This window comes from Hyperolius riggenbachi, chromosome 2 (assembly GCF_040937935.1).
Source record: "Hyperolius riggenbachi isolate aHypRig1 chromosome 2, aHypRig1.pri, whole genome shotgun sequence".
NCBI classification, from domain to species: domain Eukaryota; kingdom Metazoa; phylum Chordata; class Amphibia; order Anura; family Hyperoliidae; genus Hyperolius; species Hyperolius riggenbachi.
This window is the reverse complement of record NC_090647.1, coordinates 391,252,210-391,258,209: the sequence shown is the minus strand read 5'-3', so window position 1 is coordinate 391,258,209 and position 6,000 is coordinate 391,252,210.

The window sequence follows — 6,000 nt, the reverse complement described above, 5'->3', positions numbered from 1 at the left end:
AAAGTTACAGCTTCAGTGAAATCCGTTTGCAAATGGGAGTGATAGATTAGAATCTAGAGCCAACGGTAAGTTTTCTATGTTAAACCATTACACCATTGAAAAACTGGTTACGTTTGCAATTGAAAGAAAAAATGACTATAGTTGAAGAAGTAATGGCCCCTAAACTATGTTCTGGGATGAAAGTTACAGCTTCAGTGAAATCCGTTTGCAAATCGGAGTGATAGATTAGAATCTAGAGCCAACGGTAAGTTTTCTATGTTAAGAAAATACACCATTGAAAAACTGGTTACGTTTCCAATTGAAAGAAAAATGACTATAGTTGAAGACGTAATGGCCCCTAAACTATGTTCTGGGATGAAAGTTACAGCTTCAGTGAAATCCGTTTGCAAATCGGAGTGATAGATTAGAATCTAGAGCCAACGGTAAGTTTTCTATGTTAAACCATTACACCATTGAAAAACTGCTTACGTTTGCAATCGAAAGAAAAATGACTATAGTTGAAGAAGTAATGGCCCCTAAACTATGTTCTGGGATGAAAGTTACAGCTTCAGTGAAATCCGTTTGCAAATCGGAGTGATAGATTAGAATCTAGAGCCAACGGTAAGTTTTCTATGTTAAGCCATTACACCATTGAAAAACTGGTTACGTTTGCAATTGAAAGAAAAATGACTATAGTTGAAGAAGTAATGGCCCCTAAACTATGTTCTGGGATGAAAGTTACAGCTTCAGTGAAATCCGTTTGCAAATCGGAGTGATAGATTAGAATCTAGAGCCAACGGTAAGTTTCCTATGTTAAACCATTACACCATTGAAAAACTGGTTACGTTTGCAATTGAAAGAAAAATGACTATAGTTGAAGAAGTAATGGCCCCTAAACTATGTTCTGGGATGAAAGCTACAGCTTCAGTGAAATCCGTTTGCAAATCGGAGTGATAGATTAGAATCTAGAGCCAACGGTAAGTTTTCTATGTTAAACCATTACACCATTGAAAAACTGGTTACGTTTGCAATTGAAAGAAAAATGACTATAGTTGAAGAAGTAATGGCCCCTAAACTATGTTCTGGGATGAAAGTTACAGCTTCAGTCAAATCCGTTTGCAAATCGGAGTGATAGATTAGAATCTAGAGCCAACGGTAAGTTTTCTATGTTAAACCATTACACCATTGAAAAACTGGTTACGTTTGCAATTGAAAGAAAAATGACTATAGTTGAAGAAGTAATGGCCCCTAAACTATGTTCTGGGATGAAAGTTACAGCTTCAGTGAAATCCGTTTGCAAATCGGAGTGATAGATTAGAATCGAGAGCCAACGGTAAGTTTTCTATGTTAAACCATTACACCATTGAAAAACTGGTTACGTTTGCAATTGAAAGAAAAATGACTATAGTTGAAGAAGTAATGGCCCCTAAACTATGTTCTGGGATGAAAGTTACAGCTTCAGTGAAATCCGTTTGCAAATCGGAGTGATAGATTAGAATCGAGAGCCAACGGTAAGTTTTCTATGTTAAACCATTACACCATTGAAAAACTGGTTACGTTTGCAATTGAAAGAAAAATGACTATAGTTGAAGAAGTAATGGCCCCTAAACTATGTTCTGGGATGAAAGTTACAGCTTCAGTGAAATCCGTTTGCAAATCGGAGTGATAGATTAGAATCTAGAGCCAACGGTAAGTTTTCTATGTTAAACCATTACACCATTGAAAAACTGGTTACGTTTGCAATTGAAAGAAAAATGACTATAGTTGAAGAAGTAATGGCCCCTAAACTATGTTCTGGGATGAAAGTTACAGCTTCAGTGAAATCCGTTTGCAAATCGGAGTGATAGATTAGAATCTAGAGCCAACGGTAAGTTTTCTATGTTAAACCATTACACCATTGAAAAACTGGTTACGTTTGCAATTGAAAGAAAAATGACTATAGTTGAAGAAGTAATGGCCCCTAAACTATGTTCTGGGATGAAAGTTACAGCTTCAGTGAAATCCGTTTGCAAATCGGAGTGATAGATTAGAATCTAGAGCCAACTGTAAGTTTTCTATGTTAAACCATTACACCATTGAAAAACTGATTACGTTTGCAATTGAAAGAAAAATGACTATAGTTGAAGAAGTAATGGCCCCTAAACTATGTTCTGGGATGAAAGTTACAGCTTCAGTGAAATCCGTTTGCAAATCGGAGTGATAGATTAGAATCTAGAGCCAACGGTAAGTTTTCTATGTTAAACCATTACACCATTGAAAAACTGGTTACGTTTGCAATTGAAAGAAAAATGACTATAGTTGAAGAAGTAATGGTCCCTAAACTATGTTCTGGGATGAAAGTTACAGCTTCAGTGAAATCCGTTTGCAAATCGGAGTGATAGATTAGAATCTAGAGCCAACGGTAAGTTTTCTATGTTAAACCATTACACCATTGAACAACTGGTTACGTTTGCAATTGAAAGAAAAATGACTATAGTTGAAGAAGTAATGGCCCCTAAACTATGTTCTGGGATGAAAGTTACAGCTTCAGTGAAATCCGTTTGCAAATGGGAGTGATAGATTAGAATCTAGAGCCAACGGTAAGTTTTCTATGTTAAACCATTACACCATTGAAAAACTGGTTACGTTTGCAATTGAAAGAAAAAATGACTATAGTTGAAGAAGTAATGGCCCCTAAACTATGTTCTGGGATGAAAGTTACAGCTTCAGTGAAATCCGTTTGCAAATCGGAGTGATAGATTAGAATCTAGAGCCAACGGTAAGTTTTCTATGTTAAGCCAATACACCATTGAAAAACTGGTTACGTTTCCAATTGAAAGAAAAATGACTATAGTTGAAGACGTAATGGCCCCTAAACTATGTTCTGGGATGAAAGTTACAGCTTCAGTGAAATCCGTTTGCAAATCGGAGTGATAGATTAGAATCTAGAGCCAACGGTAAGTTTTCTATGTTAAACCATTACACCATTGAAAAACTGCTTACGTTTGCAATCGAAAGAAAAATGACTATAGTTGAAGAAGTAATGGCCCCTAAACTATGTTCTGGGATGAAAGTTACAGCTTCAGTGAAATCCGTTTGCAAATCGGAGTGATAGATTAGAATCTAGAGCCAACGGTAAGTTTTCTATGTTAAGCCATTACACCATTGAAAAACTGGTTACGTTTGCAATTGAAAGAAAAATGACTATAGTTGAAGAAGTAATGGCCCCTAAACTATGTTCTGGGATGAAAGTTACAGCTTCAGTGAAATCCGTTTGCAAATCGGAGTGATAGATTAGAATCTAGAGCCAACGGTAAGTTTTCTATGTTAAACCATTACACCATTGAAAAACTGGTTACGTTTGCAATTGAAAGAAAAATGACTATAGTTGAAGAAGTAATGGTCCCTAAACTATGTTCTGGGATGAAAGTTACAGCTTCAGTGAAATCCGTTTGCAAATCGGAGTGATAGATTAGAATCTAGAGCCAACGGTAAGTTTTCTATGTTAAACCATTACACCATTGAACAACTGGTTACGTTTGCAATTGAAAGAAAAATGACTATAGTTGAAGAAGTAATGGCCCCTAAACTATGTTCTGGGATGAAAGTTACAGCTTCAGTGAAATCCGTTTGCAAATGGGAGTGATAGATTAGAATCTAGAGCCAACGGTAAGTTTTCTATGTTAAACCATTACACCATTGAAAAACTGGTTACGTTTGCAATTGAAAGAAAAAATGACTATAGTTGAAGAAGTAATGGCCCCTAAACTATGTTCTGGGATGAAAGTTACAGCTTCAGTGAAATCCGTTTGCAAATCGGAGTGATAGATTAGAATCTAGAGCCAACGGTAAGTTTTCTATGTTAAGCCAATACACCATTGAAAAACTGGTTACGTTTCCAATTGAAAGAAAAATGACTATAGTTGAAGACGTAATGGCCCCTAAACTATGTTCTGGGATGAAAGTTACAGCTTCAGTGAAATCCGTTTGCAAATCGGAGTGATAGATTAGAATCTAGAGCCAACGGTAAGTTTTCTATGTTAAACCATTACACCATTGAAAAACTGCTTACGTTTGCAATCGAAAGAAAAATGACTATAGTTGAAGAAGTAATGGCCCCTAAACTATGTTCTGGGATGAAAGTTACAGCTTCAGTGAAATCCGTTTGCAAATCGGAGTGATAGATTAGAATCTAGAGCCAACGGTAAGTTTTCTATGTTAAGCCATTACACCATTGAAAAACTGGTTACGTTTGCAATTGAAAGAAAAATGACTATAGTTGAAGAAGTAATGGCCCCTAAACTATGTTCTGGGATGAAAGTTACAGCTTCAGTGAAATCCGTTTGCAAATCGGAGTGATAGATTAGAATCTAGAGCCAACGGTAAGTTTCCTATGTTAAACCATTACACCATTGAAAAACTGGTTACGTTTGCAATTGAAAGAAAAATGACTATAGTTGAAGAAGTAATGGCCCCTAAACTATGTTCTGGGATGAAAGCTACAGCTTCAGTGAAATCCGTTTGCAAATCGGAGTGATAGATTAGAATCTAGAGCCAACGGTAAGTTTTCTATGTTAAACCATTACACCATTGAAAAACTGGTTACGTTTGCAATTGAAAGAAAAATGACTATAGTTGAAGAAGTAATGGCCCCTAAACTATGTTCTGGGATGAAAGTTACAGCTTCAGTGAAATCCGTTTGCAAATCGGAGTGATAGATTAGAATCTAGAGCCAACGGTAAGTTTTCTATGTTAAACCATTACACCATTGAAAAACTGGTTACGTTTGCAATTGAAAGAAAAATGACTATAGTTGAAGAAGTAATGGCCCCTAAACTATGTTCTGGGATGAAAGTTACAGCTTCAGTGAAATCCGTTTGCAAATCGGAGTGATAGATTAGAATCGAGAGCCAACGGTAAGTTTTCTATGTTAAACCATTACACCATTGAAAAACTGGTTACGTTTGCAATTGAAAGAAAAATGACTATAGTTGAAGAAGTAATGGCCCCTAAACTATGTTCTGGGATGAAAGTTACAGCTTCAGTGAAATCCGTTTGCAAATCGGAGTGATAGATTAGAATCGAGAGCCAACGGTAAGTTTTCTATGTTAAACCATTACACCATTGAAAAACTGGTTACGTTTGCAATTGAAAGAAAAATGACTATAGTTGAAGAAGTAATGGCCCCTAAACTATGTTCTGGGATGAAAGTTACAGCTTCAGTGAAATCCGTTTGCAAATCGGAGTGATAGATTAGAATCTAGAGCCAACGGTAAGTTTTCTATGTTAAACCATTACACCATTGAAAAACTGGTTACGTTTGCAATTGAAAGAAAAATGACTATAGTTGAAGAAGTAATGGCCCCTAAACTATGTTCTGGGATGAAAGTTACAGCTTCAGTGAAATCCGTTTGCAAATCGGAGTGATAGATTAGAATCTAGAGCCAACGGTAAGTTTTCTATGTTAAACCATTACACCATTGAAAAACTGGTTACGTTTGCAATTGAAAGAAAAATGACTATAGTTGAAGAAGTAATGGCCCCTAAACTATGTTCTGGGATGAAAGTTACAGCTTCAGTGAAATCCGTTTGCAAATCGGAGTGATAGATTAGAATCTAGAGCCAACTGTAAGTTTTCTATGTTAAACCATTACACCATTGAAAAACTGATTACGTTTGCAATTGAAAGAAAAATGACTATAGTTGAAGAAGTAATGGCCCCTAAACTATGTTCTGGGATGAAAGTTACAGCTTCAGTGAAATCCGTTTGCAAATCGGAGTGATAGATTAGAATCTAGAGCCAACGGTAAGTTTTCTATGTTAAACCATTACACCATTGAAAAACTGGTTACGTTTGCAATTGAAAGAAAAATGACTATAGTTGAAGAAGTAATGGTCCCTAAACTATGTTCTGGGATGAAAGTTACAGCTTCAGCGAAATCCGTTTGCAAATCGGAGTGATAGATTAGAATCTAGAGCCAACGGTAAGTTTTCTATGTTAAACCATTACACCATTGAACAACTGGTTACGTTTGCAATTGA